At 41.0% G+C, this 19,943-nt stretch overlaps 1 protein-coding gene and 1 pseudogene across 10 annotated transcripts in view; both read left to right on the top strand.

Moving 5' to 3' along the window:
- The window catches only part of SLC4A10 (solute carrier family 4 member 10), a 329,775-nt gene that overhangs the window by 29,882 nt on the left and 279,950 nt on the right, over positions 1-19,943 (top strand).
- LOC127491960 (U2 spliceosomal RNA) lies at positions 14,230-14,399 on the top strand (annotated as a pseudogene).

Here is a 19,943-nt window from a genome sequence, read left to right as displayed (position 1 = left end):
CTTCATCTGTGATTTGCCTGATCATAAGTTTGTGCACTTAAAAATAGAGTATCCTTTTCCACTAGAGTCTTATAAACTGCTTAAAGATTCTAATATTATATATTTTATTTTTCAGCTCTAAAAATTATATTGCCTATTTATTTTTGGTGTTTTTTTGTAGAAGTTTTACAATGTAAGGTGGTCAAATTTATCAATACTTTTACTACTCTAGTACATATATACTACATATAGTGCTCCTATATGTATAGTATTATTAAGTTTTTTGGTCTTTAACTTAAGACATTTTTTGTAGTGGTTTAAGGCAGATAAATAACTTCATTATTTCAAGCCTAATGACTTTTGCAAAACTGACCTTTTTGTTTTGGAATAAGTTTAGGTTTATAGAATAGATGCAAAAGTACACATTCCCCATGTACTCTTTGCCTGGTTTCCTCTATTATAAACATCCTACATGGGACATTTGCCATAAGTGAGGAGCCTAAATAAGGAATTAATGCTAGTGTATTACTCTAAATTAAACTATAGATTCTATTCAGGTTCCAGCAGTTTTTCCACTATCTTTTTCCATTACAGAATCTTATCGAGGAGACACTGATTTAGTAGTCATGTCTCCGTAGTCTCTTCTGATTGGTGACAGTTTCCTCCATCCCTTGTTTTTCATGACTTACATGCTTTTGAAGAGCATTGTCCAGACATTTTGTAGAATGTCCCTCAATTTGGGTTTGGCTGATGTTTTTGCATAATTGGAATATGGTTACACGGCTTGGAGAAGAGGGACGTTCAGTGTTATGGGGCATCAACATTGCTTATCACTGGTGATATTAATCTTGATCTTTTGATAAAAGTAATGTCTGTCAGATTTCTCTTTTGTCAAGTTACTGTTTTACCTCTTTTGTACTCGATCTTTACAATCCACTCTTCAAATCTAGTCCATATTCAAGATGAGAGTAGAGGGGCCTGGAGCTCTCCTTGCTGGAAGGAAAGATGGATCTAAGTACATCATTTGTAATTCTTATTTATACTTATGTAAGGAGAATTTATCCCTTCTTCCCCACTTATCTATTTATTCAATAATTTATTTATATCAGTTGTGATTCATGCTTACAATACTTTGAAATGTATTTTCCTGTTCAAATTCTTACTGCCTTGGGGCATTCGGAACTTGAAATTTGGCTCCTAATAATTTTTAAAAAATTGTTTTGAAGGTTAACCTTGAATGAAAGGAGAAAGATATATATCATGGATTTAAAAAAAACTCAGAAGCAATAATGTCTAAAATATTCTGATTTTTCTACTATTTTGGTATTTTCCTTTGAAAACACTTAGGACTTAAAATATTATAGGGTATGCCACTTTTCAGGATGAAAAAAATACTTTATTGTCTAAGAATGCACCCTCTTAATGAATTTTAAGCAAAATACAGGGCTGTATAATTATAGAGATGGTGCTGTAGAGCAGACTTCTAAAATTTTTGTCATCTTGCATAATTGAGATTTTACATTTTCCCATTTCTCCTCCTCCAGGCCCTGAAAACCACCATTCTGCTTTCTATTTCTATGAGTTTGACTATTTTAGATATCTCATATAAGAGGAATTGGACAATATTTGTCTTTCTGAGATTGGCTTATTTTACTTGGCATAATTCATGCTGTTGAAAATGGCAAGATTTCTTTCTTCTTTTAAGGCTGAATAACTACTTCATTGTAGATATATATGAATACCACATTTTCTTTACCTGTTCAGGCATCAGGTAAAGCATATTTAGGTTGATTCCATATAATGATCATGGTGAATGAGGCTGCAATGAATAAATGCATACAGGTATCTTTTCAAGATACTGTTTTTATTTCCTTATGGTATAAACCCAAAAGTGGAATTGCTATAAGGTATTCTATTTTTAATATTTTTAGGAATGTCAATGTTGTTTTCCATGATTACAGTATTTTGCATTCCCACTAACAGTTCTGTTTTTTCCATATCTTCATTAACACTTGTCTTTTTTGAAAACAGCTCTCTTAGAGGTTGTGAAGTGATAACTCATTGTGGTTTAATTTGTGTTTCCCTGATGATTTGTGTCATTGAGCATAATTTTATGTAATGTTGATCATTTGTCTGTCTACTTTGGAGAAGTATGTCTTTGAGTTTTTAATCCTTTTTCAGTTGGGTTACTATATTGCTGTTGAAGTGTAAGCAGTTTATTAAATGTTTTGGAAATTAATTTATTTTCTGATATATAATTTGCAAGCATTTTCTCTCATTTTGTTGGCTGCCTTTTCACTTTGTTGATTTTTTTCCTTTGCCATGCAGAAGATTTTTAGTTTGATGTAGATTCATTTGTCCAATTTTTCTTTAGGTACCATGCTTTTGGTATCATATCCAATAAATCACTGCCAAGACCAATGTTGTGATGATTTATTCTTATGTTTTTTCCCCCGAGGGGTTTTCAGTTTTAGATCTTGTGTTTATATCTTAAGTCTACCTTGAATAGATTTTTTGTGTGTATGGTGTAAGACAACTGTCCAATTTCATTGTTTTAAATGTGGATATCCAATTTCCCCAACACCATATGTTGAACAGGCTATTCTTTCTCCATGTGGCACCTTTGTTGAATATCAGTTGACCATATGTGTGGGTTTATTTCTGGGCTCTCTATTCTGTTTCATTGGTCTATATGTCTATCATTATGACAGTACCATGAGGTTTAATTTACTATAGCTGTATAATGTGTTTTGAAATAAGGAATTGTGAGCTCCCAGCTTTATTATTTTTTCCTCAAGATTAATTTAGTTATTTGAAGTCCTTTGTGGTTTTATCAGAACTATAGAGTTGTTTTTTCTACAGGTATTTCTGTTAAAAATAGTCACTGGGGTTTTGATAAGGACTAAATTTAATCTATATATTCATGAACATTGAAATGTCTTTTCCATTTGTTTATGTCTTAATTTTTTCACCAATATTTTGTAAATTTCATTCTACAGATCTTTCACTGTCTCAATTCATTTCTAAATATTTGATTCTTTTTATGCTATTGTAAACAGAATTGTTTTCTTAATTTCTTTTTTTACTTCATGGTTAGTGTACAGAAATGCAAATGATTATTGCATGTTGATTTTTTTATATCTCATTACCTTACTGAATTCATTTACTTATTCCAACCATTTTTTGGTGTAGTTTCCAGGCTCATAGATCAGGTGATCTTCAAAGAGAAAATTTAACTTCTTCCTTTTGGACTTTGTGTTAATTATTTTTCTATTACTCCAGATAAAATTTATAAAATAAATGTTTCATAATTTATTGATCCAGATTTTTTCTAGAGTTAAGCCATTTGTTTAGTAAAGTTATTATACGTTACTCCTCATATTTAATCCACTTATATTACTATGAATATTTATAAAGAAAGCAAAATTTTCATCAGAGTTATTTTTTTCAATGGAGCATATTTTATAATTGGCTAGAGAAATGTTTTGTAAAGAAATATAGCACATATTGAGCATCCCTAATCCAACAACCTGAAATCCAAAGTATTCCAAAATATGAAATGTCTTGAATTCCCACATGACACTGCAAGTGGAACAACCTACACTTGACCTCCTGTGAAGGGTCACAGTCAAAACACAGGTATGCTAAAAAATATTGCATAAAATTACCTTCATGCTATGTACACAGGTTGCACATGAACATAAATAAATTATGTGTTAGACCTGGGTCCAATCCCCAACATATCTCATTATGTATTTGAAACTATTCCAAAACATGAAGAAAATCCCAAATCCAAAACAATTATTGTTCCAAGCATTTTGGATAAGATATATTGAACCTGTAATGCTTTTTATATTATAAATGTTATAATTGTAGGCATTTATTATAAATATGATATATTTGTAAAATGTATTTGGAAATTATCAATGTAGTGAACAAATAATATCTATGAAATTAGAGCTTAAAAATGGAATTGGAAAATTATAATCAATATGGGACCAAGATGCACTCTTCATGGCAGTGACAATAAATGACAAAGAATTTTACTTGTGGGACCAGTGTTCTGGTGCAGAGGGTTAAGTTGCTGCTGCTTGCAATGCCTGCATCCCATATCAGAGTGATGGTTTGAGTCCTGGCTGGTGCACTTCTGATCCACCTTTCCACTAATGCACCTGGGAAGGCATTAGGAGATGGCCCAAGTACTTGGGCCCCTGCAACTCATGTGGGAGAGTAAGATGAAGTTTTTGACTCCCAGCTTTTGCCTGGCCCAGCTCTAGCTGATGTGGTCACTGGAAGGTTGGAGGGGGATAGCGATCTAATGAATGGAGCATTCTCTGTCTCTCCCCATCCCTCTGTCATTCTGCCTTTCAAATACATAAATAAATCTTTTGAAAAAGAAGACTCTTATTTGTAAATAATATGGCCTTTTGTCCCATTTATGGTAAACACATGCCATAATATCCCATGTATTTTTTTTGTTTTGTTTTCCTGAAGCATTGGTTTTCTTTTAGATGTTAGCTAATTTATTAACTTAGGCAGTAGTATTCTTCTCAACCTATGTTTAGGGATTCTTTTACCATCCTTTGAATATTTAATTTTTTTTATTCAAAGTCTGTTTGGGTTTTTTGAATTGTGTCTTCGTGCTTTTCATTAATTTTGGGAGATACTAGCCAATTATATTTTCAGATATTTCTTTTTAATTTTTATTTCTGTCTGCTAGAATTCCAATTCAGTGTAAGTTAAATCATCTTACCACATCATTTATGTTTTGTACACTTACACTGTATTTTCTTTTTTTTCTTCTTTTTTGACAGGCAGAGTGGACAGTGAGAGAGAGAGACAGAGAGAAAGGTCTTCCTTTGCCGTTGGTTCACCCTCCAATGGCCGCCGCAGCCGGCGCGCTGCGGCCGGTGCACCGCACTGATCCGATGGCAGGAGCCAGGAGCCAGGTGCTTTTCCTGATCTCCCATGGGGTGCAGGGCCCAAGCACCTGGGCCATCCTCCACTGCACTCCCGGGCCACAGCAGAGGGCTGGCCTGGAAGAGGGGCAACCGGGACAGAATCCGGCGCCCCGACCGGGACTAGAACCCGGTGTGCTGGCGCTGCTAGGCGGAGGATTAGCCTAGTGAGCCGCGGCGCCGGCCCGACTTACACTGTATTTTCTATAGATTGTTTCTCCAACCTTTTTTTTCCTAGCTATTTTCTTTTGACTTATGCCTCTTTGAGGTCTTAAGTCATGACTGATTTTAGTTTCATATTCCTGGCTGAATGTTTCACAAATATGCAATTTTTTGGTAGTTTTTAGTTTAATTCCTTGCTTAAAATGTCAAGCTTGATTTTTATTTCCATAATCATAGTAAGCATAGGGATTTTTTTTTAGCATTCTATTGCTAATAATTTGATTTGGACAACTGATAGGCCTGTTTCTATAGTCTAATATTTATTTTTATTTTTTTATTTATTTTTAAGATTTGCTTATTTATTTGAAAGTCAGCGTTACACAGAGAGAGGAGATGCAGAGAGAGAGAGACAGAGACAGAGACACAGAGAGAGAGGTCTTTCACCCAATGGTTCACTCCCCAATTGGCTGCAACAGCTAAAACTACGCCGATCCGAAGCCAGGAGCCAGGAGCTTCTTCTGGATCTCGCATGCAGGTGCAGGGGCCCAAGGACTTGGGCCATCTTCTACTGCTGTCCCAGGCCGTAGCAGAGAGCTGGATCTGTAGTGGAGCATCCAGGTCTCGAACCGGCGCCCATATGGGATGTCGGCGCTTCAGGCCAGGGCGTTAACCCGTTGCCCACAGCACCGGCCCCTAGTCTAGTATTTTTGATGCCTCTTACATGATATCGTAGCTCCCCTTTAGTCTGATGAAATATGACCATGGGTTTGTAAAATTATTCACAGAAGTAATTTAAGGTTTAAGGTGATGGTACAATCCTCCTGAGGTGTGGTGGTTTTCTTCTACTACTCCCTAGAGTTTATGGAAATAGTAATTCTGGATTGTCTAAATCTTGTTTCAGTCTGTGAGATTTTGTATGGTACCCAGATGATTCTGAACATGACTGAAGTCAATGCGAAAGCTGTTTTTCTTCTAGTTTTGTCTTTATATCTGGGGTACAGTATTTTGATATGATATGTGAATTACCACCAAAGTCCTTCAAATTTTTCTGCCTACCCCAAGAGGCTGTCAGAAGTATTGTCCAGCCTCTCAAAGGTATTGATCATTCCAGTGTAGCAAGTGACACTGAGTGCTGAACTCATCTGTTCGATTTTCCCTAATAAGCCCTTATCATCTTGTTAGGTCTCCTGTGATTTTAGAAAGATATTTATAGTTCATTTATGTTATCTAAGTTCACATAAGTGGGTTTAGAGTTATCAGTGGCTGGGTTAGTCTGAATTACTTAGCCCTCAATTGCCTGAAATGTAAGTCCTTCTATGGTATCTGTTTATGTTGAAATTAAAATATATGAGTATTTCCAAAAGTTTGTGGAAAATTCAATTAATAGATAAGTTCATTTTGGTGCAGAATTTTTTGAAATCCATGTACCATGAACTTTTGGAATCTGTTTTGCATCTGTTTTTGTATTTGTTGATGTTATTTACAGAAGAACATGGACATAGAATTAAATTTTATTCTATATTGACAAACGAAAACAAGTCCCAATGACTATTTTTATTAGTTCAAGTGGTATCTCTTATTTAGAATACCTAAAAGTGAATGCATGTATATAAAAGCTTTAGAGGTGTCCATATTTTTGATAAAATTAATTTTTAAAGAAAGTATGAATGAGTATGCAGATGGCTGTACTATTCCATCAGAAATAAAATTTATAGCATGTATTTAAAGTTCAATTTAGGGCCGGCGCTGCGGCTCACTAGGCTAATCCTCCGCCTGTGGTGCCAACACACTGGGTTCTAGTCCCGGTCGGGGTGCCGGATTCTGTCCCTGTTGCCCCTCTTCCAGGCCAGCTCTCTGCTGTAGCTAGGGAGTGCAGTGGAGGATGGCCCAAGTGCTTGGGCCCTGCACCTGCATGGGAGGCCAGGAGAAGCACCTGGCTCCTGGCTTCGGATCAGCGTGGTGCGCTGGCCGCAGCATCCATTGCGGGGTGAACCAACGGAAAAGGAAGAACTTTCTCCCTGTATCTCTCTCTCACAGTCCACTCTGCCTGTCAAAAAAAAAAAAATAATAATAATAATGAAGTTCAATTTAGATTTGTAATCTTATTTGCTATGAAACCTTTTAGAATTTTTTAAAATGATTTTATTTATTTGAGGTAGAATTACAGACAGAGAGAGGGAGAGACAGGTATTCTACCTGCTGGCTAACTCTCCAAGTGGCTACAATGGCCAGAGTTGAACCAGTCTGAAGGCAGGAGCCAGGAACTTCTCGGGTACAGGGTCCAAAGCACTTGGGTCATCCTCCACCTCTTTCCCAGGCCATAACAGAGAGCTGGATCAGAAGAGGAGCAGCCAGGACTAGGATCTAGTGCCCATTTGCTATGCTGGCGCTGCAGGCAGACGCTTAGCCCAGTATGTCACAGCACCAGTCCCTGCTATGCAACTTTTAAATGATGAAATGTAAGTGTCAAAAATATCATTACAAAAAGTAGATTTTGTGTAATAAAGATGTAAAATGGTAGTTCTTTTCTAAGGGGTTAAATTTGACTTTTTAAAAAAAGATTTAAGATTTATTTATTTATTTATTTGAAAGTCAGAGTTATTCAGAGAGAGGAGAGGCAGAGAGTGAGAGAGAGAGAGATCTTCCATCCACTGTGCCAACTCCCCACTTGGCCACAATGCCCAGAGCTGTACCAATCAAGCTGGGAGCCAGGAGGTTCCTCCAGGTCTCCCATGCAAATGCAAGGGCCCAAGGTGTTAGGCCATCTTCCATTGCTTTCCCAGGCCACAGCAGAGAGCACGATTGGCAGTAGAGCAGCCTGGACTCGAACCAGCGCCCTTGTAGGATGCCAGCACTGCAGGTGGCAGCTTTACCTGCTAAGCCACAGTGCAGGCCCCTAATTTGACTTCTTGTCTTTCATTTGACAGCTATCATCCATGCACATTGTAAGTAAAAAACTAGTTGTGATAAATTATAAAAATATGTATTTAGTTATGTATTTAAATATGGTTTTATTTTATTATACTTTATAATTTTTGCAGGTATAGGAGCAAGAGGTAAAAATGAAGGGAATATATCTTAAGTTGGTACCTGGGAGATCCTATTTATTAGCTTTAATTAAAAATATTTTATCTTTTTGAAAGACAGAGAGAGAGAAAACCATGATAGACATTCCCCTACACTAATTCATTCCCAAGTGCTTGCAAAAGCCAGGGTTTGGCTCTGCTGAAGCCAGTTGTCTGAAATTCAATCTAGGACTCCATGCAGGTGGCAGGGACCCAGATACTTGAACCCTCAAATGCTGCCTCCAGGGTATGCCTTAGCTGGCAGATGGAATCAGGAGTGGAGCCAGGACTGGAACCCAGGCACTCTGATATAGCATCCCAAGAGCCATTTTAGTCGCTGTGCCAAATGTTCATTAGCTTTTTCATAGACGGTGTCTTTAAATATAATTTCTCTCATGAGAGCATTTCAGGCTTGGGAAGCCAAGACATAGTGGCAAAAAGAAAGATATCTGTGAAAGATCTCTGTGAGTGAGACTCCAGTGGAAAGAAGGGCTATCAATGAAGGATGCACTTTTCGCTGAAGAGAGGAGAGAGCTACTTTGCATATGGCTCTGTCTAAATACTGATGGAGTTTGTGGACTCAAAAGGCTTCCATAGCCTTGGCAGCTCATGTCAAGAGACTCAGATGGTCACTGACTTCAAAAATAAGAGTGTTGTCAAATTAACAACAGGAATCACTGTGCACTTACTCTCCATGTTGGACCTCTGTCCTTAATGTGTTGTACTATGAGAATTAACGGTAAAACTAGTGTTCAAATTGTACTTTATACTTTGTGTGTTTCTGTGGGTGCAAACAGTTGAAATTTCTATTGGTCTTCTGTATATAAAATCAATTAAAAATGAATCATAATGAAAAATGGAATGAGATTGGGAGTAGGAGGTGGGATGGGAGTGGGAGTGGCAGAGCGAGAATGTGGGGAAGAAACACTATATTCCTAAAAGCTGTACATATGAAATTTGTACTCATTAGATAAAAACCTTCAAAAAAAAATAAATATAACTCCATCATTTTGTGCCAGACACTATGCTCCTTTGTTCCTTCTCCTGGTTCAGATGACTACTGTATATTTAGATTTTTCCAGGATTTTACATGGTTACAACATGAGACTTTACTAGAAGAAATGATTTTATTGATGATAATATGGAACAAAAGCATGCAAATCAGAGGTATTTGAGGCAGAAGGGTGTTTCAGCAGCCCTCAAGTCACCTTGGTCATGGCAGTTTTGTAATTGTATACTTATAATGAGGGTCAATGATGAGGGAACCAATAGGGTACACCAAGAAAAGATGAGCAAGTGATACTGATTTGAAGAAAGCTTAGTTGGCAGATATTTAGATATCAAGGAAATATTCCAAAGCCCGTTTACCCTTTTAATAACAAAGCATTTGCCTTTTCATTTTTTTGTTCAGAAAAAAATACTGTTTAAAACATTTTTATTTTATATTACAAATGTTGTGACTCTGAGAGATCTGAGGGGTTCCAGAACCAGGAACCAGGTCAGAGTGGTCTGAATATCTATACGCAAAAAGAAGATAATGCTTTAAGAGGATTAAAGGAGGAATTAGGAGAAAATATGTAGCAAATAGGCAGGAGAAATATTTAAAGAGAGCTATGGATAGAGAAATTAGCAAAAGCATATGAAATAGCAAGAATGGAGGAATGAGGGCAGTTGGACTTTTTTTTTTTTTTTTTTTTTGGCAGAGACTAGAGAGTAATAAAGAATAACAAAGGCCAAGGAATGTACTGAGAGATCCTCCATGTAACATGATATAAGTGAATTCCCTCTACCCTTTTTGAATTACAAAAAAAGGAAGGAACAGAATATGCTGAGAGTAGAAAGTCTTTAGCAACTGCTGAAGGCAAGTAGGTGCTCCATTATAGAAAATGGAGTTTTATCACTGTTAAAGGACAGCTGCAGGCGAGTTACAGGTGTGTTTTCTTTCTTTTTCCTTTTAAATTCTGTTCTTCTTACCTTCTGTATGAGGTACCGTACAGAAAATTATGAGGCAAAGGAAGAAGATCATATATCGGAAGGTAAGGGGTCTAGTCTTTTCTTTATGGCTAGTTTTACTTATTTAAAAAATATATTTAGGGTGAGCATTGTGGTGCTGTAGGTTAGCCTGTGATGACCTGCATTGCTGGCCACCTGTGATGCCAGCATCCCATATGAGCACGGCTTGGAGTCTGGGCTGCTGGCCCAGCTCCCTGCTAACGCACCTGGAAAATCAGCAGAAGATGGCCCAACTTCCATCCATGTGGGAGACCAGAATGGAGTTCCCAGCTGCTGCCTTTGGCTGGCCCAGCCCTGGCCATTGTAGCCATTTGGGGATTGAAACAGAAGATGGGAAATTTCTGTCTCTCTGTAACTCTGCCTTCCAAATAAACAGACAAATCTTAAAAAAACAAAAAAAAAAAAAAAAAACAAAAAAAAAAAACAAACTTGTTTTCCTTTCATTTGAGAGAATTTTAGAGAGAAAAATAGACATTTTTTTAATATACTGGTTCACTTCCCAAATGCCCATAACAGACAGGGCTGGACCAGGCTGAAGCCAGAAAGACAGAGTCGAACTCAATTTGTGTCTTCCTTAAGGGTGTCAAGGACTCAAGTACTTAGGCCGGTGCCACCATAGCTCATTAAGCTAATCCTCCGCCTGCGGCGCCGGCACGCCGGGTTCTAGTCCCGGTCGGGGTGCTGGATTCTGTCCCTGTTGCCCCTCTTCCAGGTCAGCTCTCTGCTGTGGCCAGGGAGTGCAGTGGAGGATGGCCCAAGTGCTTGGGCCCTGCACCCCATGGGAGACCAGGAGAAGCACCTGGCTCCTGGCTTTGGATCAGTGTGGTGCGCCGGCCGTAGCGGCCATTGAGGGGGTGAACCAATGGAAAAAAGGAAGAACTTTCTCCCTGTCTCTCTCTCTCACTGTCCACTCTGCCTGTCAGGAAAAAAACAAAAACAAAAAAAAAAAAAAAAAACAAAAAAAAAACCAAGGACTCAAGTACTTAAATCATAATTTGTTTCCTCCCCGGGTGTGCATCAGTAGGAAGCTGGAATTGGAAATGAAACCAAGAATCAAAACCAGGAATTCTTTTTTTAAAACAGATTTTATTTATTTATTTTATTTATTTATTTGAGAGGTAGAGTTACAGACAGAGGGAGAGAGAAGGTCCTCTATCCATTGGTACACTCCCCAAATGGCCACAGTGGCTGGCAGTGGGCCGATCCAAAGCCTGGAGCCAGGAGTTTCCTCTGGGTCGGTCTCCTGCATGGGTGCAGAGTGCAGGTGCCCAAGCCCTTGGGCCATCTTCTGCTTATCCCAGGCCATAGCAGAGAGCTGGACTGGAAGAGGAGCAGCCAGGACTAGAACCAGCACCCATGCGGGATGCTGGCACCATAGCAGAGACTTAGCCCGCTATGCCACAGCACTGGTCCCAAAGCCTGGAATTCTGATATGAGATGATGAGGGCATCTCAAATAGTATCTGCCCCAGGGATCTAGTCTTCATTAATTGGGTGATAAATTAACCTCTGAATTGTAGGTTCTGTATCTGTGAAGTACAAATAATATTATTCACTGTACTCTTTTTTTTTTTTTTTTTGACAGGCAGAGTGGACAGTGAGAGAGAGAAACAGAGAGAAAGTTTCCTTTTGCCGTTGGTTCACCCTCCAATGACTGGTGCGGCTGGCGCGCTGTGGTCGGCGCACCGCGCTGATCCGATGGTAGGAGCCAGGTACTTATCCTGGTCTCCCATGGGGTGCAGGGCCCAAGTACTTGGGCCACCCTCCACTGCACTCCCTGGCCACAGCAGAGAGCTGGCCTGGAAGAGGGGCAACCAGGACAGAATCCAGCACCCCGACCGGGACTAGAACCTGGTGTGCCGGCGCTGCAGGCGGAGGATTAGCCTAGTGAGCCGCGGTGCCGACCTCACTGTACTCTTATCATACAGGGTTGTTTAATGATACATTGGACTTTTTTTTTTTTTTTGACAGGCAGAGTGGACAGTGAGAGAGAGACAGAGAGAAAGGTCTTCCCTTGCCGTTGGTTCACCTTCGAATGGCCGCCGCGGCCGGCGCACCGCGCTGATCCGATGGCAGGAGCCAGGAGCCAGGTGCTTTTCCTGGTCTCCCATGGGGTGCAGGGCCCAAGCACCTGGGCCATCCTCCACTGCACTTCCTGGCCACAGCAGAGAGCTGGCCTGGAAGAGGGGCAACCGGGACAGAATCCGGCGCCCCGACTGGGACTAGAACCCGGTGTGCCGGCACCGCTAGGCGGAGGATTAGCCTAGTGAGCTGCGGCGCCGGCCCGATACATTGGACTTTTTTGAAAATGCTTTCAGAAGGGGCAAGTGTTGTGGTGCAACTGGTTAAGGTGCCACTTGGAAAGCATACATCCCTTATAGGAGTGCCTGGTTTATGTCTTGGCTATTCCATGCTTCCAGTCTAGCTTCCTCCTACTGTGCCTGGGAGGCAGTAGATAATGGTACAAGTACTTGGCTTGCTGCCACCCAGGTGGGAAACTCAGTTGGAGTACCTGGTTCTTGGCTTCAGCCTGACCTAGCCTTGGCTACTGCAAGCTTTGGACAGTAAACTAGCAGGTGGAAGATTCTCTCTCTCTCTTTCTCTCTCTCTCTTTACTTCTCTCTCTCCCTATCCTTCTCCTTCACTTTCTCTCTCCTTCCCTCATTCACTGCCACTCTGTCTTTCAAATAGATAAATAAATCTCGAAACCCACACAAATGAAAAGATTTGAAGAGTATAGAAAATTTAAGATTTTATTTCAGTAACTACTTGTGAAAAGCAGTCTGTTATATGTTTATAGACCCAAGTGTGAATCCTGGCACTGCCATCGCCACTTTGATCTAGTTAGTTAATCTTTCTGAATGCCAAGTATTATCCATAAATATATAATAACTTTTCCTTAAAGGGTTGTAGGAATTAAACATGACATTATATGTGCAAAGTCTAGTGGAGTGCCTGGCACACTATTGGTGTTTCATAAGTGCCACCCCCTTCTTTATATTTAGTGACAGACGTTCGAGATCTGCTCCATGACCATTGGTCACCTTGTGTGAATCCATTTCTTTATTCATTATTTTAGTTTACTTCATTTTCACTATGCTATACTTTGTTTTCAGTGTTCCTGTAGTTTATATGCCATGTATTATAGTTATCTGTATTTTTTTTGAGATGATCATTTTTAAAGATTTTATGTATTTTTAATTTTTATTTATTTATTTGAGAGGCAGTGTTACAGACAGTGAGAGAGAGATGCATGGGAAAAGTTCTCCATCCACTGGTTCATTCTCCAAATTTCTGCAATGGCCAGAGCTGGGTCGATCTGAAGTCAGGAGCCAGGAGCTTCTTCCTGGTCTTCCATGCAGGTGCAGGGATTTCCATACTGTTTTCTACAGTGGCTGCACTAATTTGCAATGCCACCAATAGTGTGTAAGTATTCCTCTTTCTCCAGATCCTTGTCAGGATTTGTTACTTTCTGTCTCTTGGATAATAGCAATTCTGACAGACAAGTGTGAACCTAGCAGTTTTGATAAGGTGTGTTCCCTCCCTCCTCCAGGCCCTATGATGGTTCCTTGGGAGGGCCCTGTTAGGTAATGTGACAATTTGCTCTTGTAAATTAGATGAGGGACTACAGTATCATTCTACTGCCTATAGTCCTTCACCTACCTTTTAGATAATTTCTAAGAAATCTCTTTGTAAAAGCCAGTTACATTTATATTCTGTTTCATTTCTGAAAGGACTGAGGCAGTTTTAAAAATACTGCAACGAAGTTTTCCAGAGGAAATCAGCCACTTAGCAAGTCAATTTGAGAGAAACAGGGCAATCAAATAAACAAAAACCAAAAAAGGAAATCTGTAGTGAAGAATGACAAGTATCTCTTTGTTTATTTTGGGTTTTACTCATTAATCTTTTTCCTTAGGAGTTTGGGTTAGATTTCCATTTTTTTCCTACATAATTCTCCTAGGTGACTAATGCTCTTTTTTTTTTTTTTTTTTTTTTTTTTCTGTTTGGGTTCTCACTATCCCTTTTACAAACCGTATTCTAAGTTTGAGGTATATCGCTTCTCGGCCTTTTGGCTAAGATCAAGTGTAAGTTTGGGGTATGATACTATGAATATTAAAGTCCATTATAATATAATATTGTCTAACACTGCCTTTTAATGTATTTGAATCCAGACTTAATTTTTTTATTTGAAAGGCAGAGTTACAAAGAGAGAGGAAGAGACAGAGAGAGGCGGGGTGGGGGGAGAGAGAAAGAGAATGAATCTTCCATCTGCTGGTTCACTCTTCAAATGGCTGCAGTGGCCATGGGCTTAGCCAGACCAAAACCAGGAGCCAGGAATTTTTTCAGGTCTCCCACTTGGGTGCAGGGGCCCAAGTACTTGGGTCATCTTCTGCTGCTTTCCCAGACACATTAGCAGGCAACTGGATTAGAAGTGGAGCAGCCGAAATTCATACTAGTGCCCACATAAGATTCTGGTGTCAGCTTTACCTGCTATGCTACAATGCTGGCCAAGACTTATTCTTTATTACAAAAGAAAGAAGACATGAAGTGGAGGAAAATGTAGATTATGAAAGTAGTTAATAGAGGTGGTGGATTGTGGAGGTTCCATAGGACTAAGGAGGGTATACTCTTTTTAAATATATGATTAAAATTTCTGTGTTACAGGGTGCTACACAGTTGGAACAGTAATAGAAATTTATTTCTGCATTAGTTTTGTTTCAGGTTGTTTGTGGAGACTGATGAAACAATATAATCTTGTCAAATTATTTCTGTACTGTACTATGATTTTTTTAAAATCAGCAGCTGATTTTCTAAGACCTTGATATTTATGTAAAATTGTGAAGGCTCTATAGTTCAAAACTACATATATTTTTCACTAATAAAATGTTATAAAATTAGTTTTCTACCTAACAAATTTTTCTGACAAAGGAACATAATCTTGAGGAACATTTCTCAGATTTGTTCCATTATATTAGTAAAATGTTAAGCATCATTTAGGAAATATTTTTAATGGTAGTAGTGTTCTACTGGACATAGAAAACCAGAAGCAAGAAGCTTTAGAATTTTAACATTTTAATTTTTTTATTTTTTTGCTCTTTCATGTAATCTTCGTTTATTAGTAAAATAAATGACAATTCTTTAATATCTACATGACCGTGCTCTGAAAGTTAGTATGAAACAATGAACAGAATAGTGCAGTATTATCATTGAACTATAATCGAAAAGTCAGTTGGGCTTGTGCTTTTCCAGAATAGCATTTGTGTTTAATGTCGCTCCCCCTCTTCGTGGAGGAGCAACACAGGACCCTGCACTGTTCTTTCATCTGCTCGGCCCTCCCCGGGTTTGCTGCTGGTTCTTCCCGGGTTGGCTACTATCCCTTCCACCTCCGTGGAAGGGCAGTTCCCCCTGGCCGCATTCCCCACTTCCGCAGGGGAGCGGCACACCACCGGCCGGTTCTCTCGGGGGCTGCACGGGTTCCCTCAGATGTTCCCCATAGATGTTCCCGGTGCATGCCGTCTCTCTCCTCCTTTATAGTCCTCCTCCGCCAATCCCAACTCGGCTGAGTACGCTGCTCTCCAATCAGGAGCAAGTCCTACAGTTAATTGGTTGAACTGGAGGCAGCTGTGCGGAAGCTGTTTACTTCTCTCCCAGCGCCATATTGTGGGAGAGCAGATGCATAGAATAAGTCCTAATTCGAGTAACTTAGTCTAGTCCGGATTGCTCCCCACAGATCCCCCTTTCTTTTTATTTTTTGGCGTTGATACGCGCCTGTCTTCGGTGTCCCGCAGCACACACTCTGCTGTACTTGCTAGAGTTGCCACAGGCTCTTACAAGTCCTATCCATCAGGCAAACCGAATCCGGGTCCTCTCTTCGCCATGTTGTGAGGAGGTTTTTAGGCGCTGATGCGTGCCTGTGTTCGGTGCCCTGCAGCGCATACTCTGCTCTGCTAGAACTGCCTGCAGGTGTTTACAAAACCTATCAGGCAAACCGAATCCAAGCCTTCTCATTGCCTTATTGTGGGGGAGACTTATTAGTGTTGGTTCGTGCCTATCTTCGGTGACCTGCAGCTCATACTCTGGTCGAGCTTTGCTAGCGCTTACCGCCTTAAATCAGGCAGACCGAATCCAAGCCTCCTAATTGGCATGTTGAGGGGAGGCCTTATTTCTCTCTATTTCTCTATCTCCGGGCATTCCTATTTCTCCCATTTTACTTCTATCTTCCAGCATTCCTATTTCTCTCACTTTACTTCTAAAACTTCTGTTTCTCTTATCCCCGCAGCTTTCCGGCACCTCGCCCCGCCGGCGGGTTCCCGGCTCTGCGCCGCTTCAGCCCGTGCGCCTCTCTCATCTGCGCAGCTTCCCGGCTTTGCTCGGCTCGGCTTTGCGAGCTCCGCGGTCTCCACGCTTAACCCTTTCGCGTCTGAACCACGGCCTACGCCAGCGTTCCCTATCTATTCACGCCCCGTGCTCTCTCTGCACGCGGCGGCTTCCGCGAGTAACACAGCGTAGCTTGCGTCTCCGCCACTAGGATTCAATCTAAGTTCCCCGGGCTAGCCTGGCGAATTCAACCCAGCGTACGTCTCCGCCCCACGATCTGGCTTCCCGTCCTTTGCTCCCCGGGCTAATCAGACGGATCCCAATCTGGCTTACGTCTCAGCTTCTGGCTTCAACTTTTCGCCTCCTATTCCCGGGCTAACTTGAGAACCCCAAAGTGGCTTTCGTCTCCGCCTCGGCCTGCCCCCTGCGGCTTCAATTTCCCTAACATTTTTCTCTACCCGGTATGTTTCCCCAAACTTTCCTCCAACGATATTCCTCCCTCATTTCTCCTGGCCTCTCCCCACAGTCCGCGTCCGAGTCTGTTTGTTCTAGCTTTCACTTTCGCTTTCGACCTTAGAGATTTCTCCCAGCTTCCCCCCGTAGTCCGTATCCGAGTCTATGCCTAGGCTTTCAATAGCTTCTTCCGGCTCCTTTTTCGTCCGGCTTTTCCCTAGGCTGTTTCGAGTCTATGCCTAGGCTTTCAATAGCTTCTTCCGGCACCCTTTTCGTCCGGCTTTTCCCTAGGCTGTTTGCTAGTCTCTCTCTCCGGTAATTTCCCTAGGCTGTTTGCTAGTTTCTCTCTCCGATATTTTCCCAGTTCTTCCCGTTTCTTCCCTCCTAAGTTTCGTATCCATCCTAGGTTTCCTATCCGAGCTAGGTTTCCTATCCGAGTCACGGCACCATTATGTCGCTCCCCCTCTTCATGGAGGAACGACACTAAGCCCTGCCTAGGCTTCATATCCGAGTCACGGCACCATTATGTCGCTCCCCCTCTTCGTGGAGGAACGACACTAAGCCCTGCCTAGGCTTCATATCCGAGTCACGGCACCATTATGTCGCTCCCCCTCTTCGTGGAGGAGCAACACAGGACCCTGCACTGTTCTTTCATCTGCTCGGCCCTCCCCGGGTTTGCTGCTGGTTCTTCCCGGGTTGGCTACTATCCCTTCCACCTCCGTGGAAGGGCAGTTCCCCCTGGCCGCATTCCCCACTTCCGCAGGGGAGCGGCACACCACCGGCCGGTTCTCTCGGGGGCTGCACGGGTTCCCTCAGATGTTCCCCATAGATGTTCCCGGTGCATGCCGTCTCTCTCCTCCTTTATAGTCCTCCTCCGCCAATCCCAACTCGGCTGAGTACGCTGCTCTCCAATCAGGAGCAAGTCCTACAGTTAATTGGTTGAACTGGAGGCAGCTGTGCGGAAGCTGTTTACTTCTCTCCCAGCGCCATATTGTGGGAGAGCAGATGCATAGAATAAGTCCTAATTCGAGTAACTTAGTCTAGTCCGGATTGCTCCCCACATTTAAACTTTGGTAGATTGTGGAATGTGGATGCATGGTAAAGTTGGAAATTTGATATCTAATGAATGAACCAGTATGAAAGCATTTTTAGAATTTTTAATTAGAGATAATGATCCATGTAGAACATTACAGTAATTTCTTGTAAATAAATTTATGCTAGTGTCTTCAGATGCTATGGTATCCATTGCTAGACAAAATTAGGTCATTTAGATGGATCATTTTTGTTTGAAAACAAACTTTCCTATAAAATTGCTCTTTGAAAAAAGTTCTGTAGGGTGGATATTGTGGTGCAACAGATTAAGCTGCTGCTTGGGATTCTCATGTATCCCTTACGGAGAGCCTGGGTGGAGTTTTGGCTACCTACATTATCCATCCAGCTTCCTGCTGATGCATCCTGGTAGATAGCAGACTATGAGTCAAATATTTGGGTTCCTGAAGCCCATTTAGGACATCTGAATGGAGTTCCTGGTTCTGGCTGTTGCAGATATTTGGGGAGTGAACCAGTGGTTAGAAGATCTCTTTGTCTCTCCCTTTCTATCAAACTGCCTTTCAAGTCAATCAATCAATCAATCGATCTTTAAGAAATAAAAAGTTCTGTGATTGGAACATTAAGAACTTAGGAAGAGAATGAAAAAATATATGGGAGACTGGCACCGCGGCTCAAAAGGCTAATCCTCTGCCTGTGGCACCGGCACCCCGGGTTCCAGTCCCAGTCAGGGAGCCGGATTGTGTCTTGGTTGCTCCTCTTCCAGTCCAGCTCTCTGCTGTGGCCCGGGAGTGCAGTGGAGGATGGCCCAAGTGTGTGGGCCCTGCACCTGCATGGGAAACCAGGAGAAGAACCTGGCTCCTGGCTTCGGCTCAGCACCGCTGGCTGCAGTGACCATTGAGGGGTGAACCAATGGAAAAAGGAAGACCTTTCTCTCTGTCTCTCACTGTCCACTCTGCCTGTCAAAAAAAAAAAAAAAAAAAAAAAAAGAAGAAAGAAAGAAATAAAAATGGGAAATATTGATGATCTCTAAATTTAGTGGGCTTTTAAATTATTTTTTATTTATTTTACAGGTAGAGTTATAGACAGTGAGGGAGAAGCAGAGAGAAAGGTCTTCCTTCCGTTGGTTCACCCCCAAATGGCTGCGACGGCTGAAGCCAGGAGTCAGGTACTTCCTCCTGGTCTCCCATGCGGGTGCAGGGGCCCTAGCACCTGGGCCATCCTCCACTGCCTTCCTGGGCCACAGCAGAGAGCTGGACTGGAAGAGGAGCAACTGGGACTAGAACCTGGCACCCATATGGGATGCTGGCACCGCAGGTGGAGGATTAACCTAGTGAGCTATGGCGCTGGTCCAAGTGGACTTTTTCTCCCCTTGGTGTTCTAAATATTTTAGGGTGTCGAGCTGATGTAATATTAGAAAATTATAGAGTACCATAGTTGCTTTTATGGGCAAAGTTAAATCTCTTAGTGGGCCTGCATTTCATAGTCTTTATTTATATACACACATGATCTTAGTGAACATATTTTTGTGTGAGTTTTTGAAGCTTTGAGAAACAATCTAAGAAGTAGAAGCAACACCAAAAAATTCCCTTTAATATTTTGATTTTTATTTCACTTTAATGAATATGCTACAATTACATTTTGAAATATATATTCCTAGAAAAATCTTGTAATGACATCTAATATGCAAATTATCTCAAAAATTGAAGAAATTCTCTCTGTAAGCAGAATTACAGGAGTGCAACTAAAGTCATCCTAGGAAAGATGAATTCGTACCAAAAATAGTAGCAGCTTTTAATAAATCTGCTGTGATGAGTCCTGACATTGAGGACACATTTTCTCCTTGGAATTGATGACAAATGAAATAATCACACACTTTAACTTTTCAGAAGAGGTTATTTTCCTTTATTAAATTTATTTGTGTTTTCGGAACCATATGTTTGAGAGAC

This window comes from Oryctolagus cuniculus, chromosome 3 (genome assembly GCF_051225735.1).
Source record: "Oryctolagus cuniculus isolate XC-2025 breed Fujian yellow rabbit chromosome 3, ASM5122573v1, whole genome shotgun sequence".
Taxonomy (NCBI): domain Eukaryota; kingdom Metazoa; phylum Chordata; class Mammalia; order Lagomorpha; family Leporidae; genus Oryctolagus; species Oryctolagus cuniculus.
This window is presented reverse-complemented; position numbering and strand designations above follow the sequence as displayed.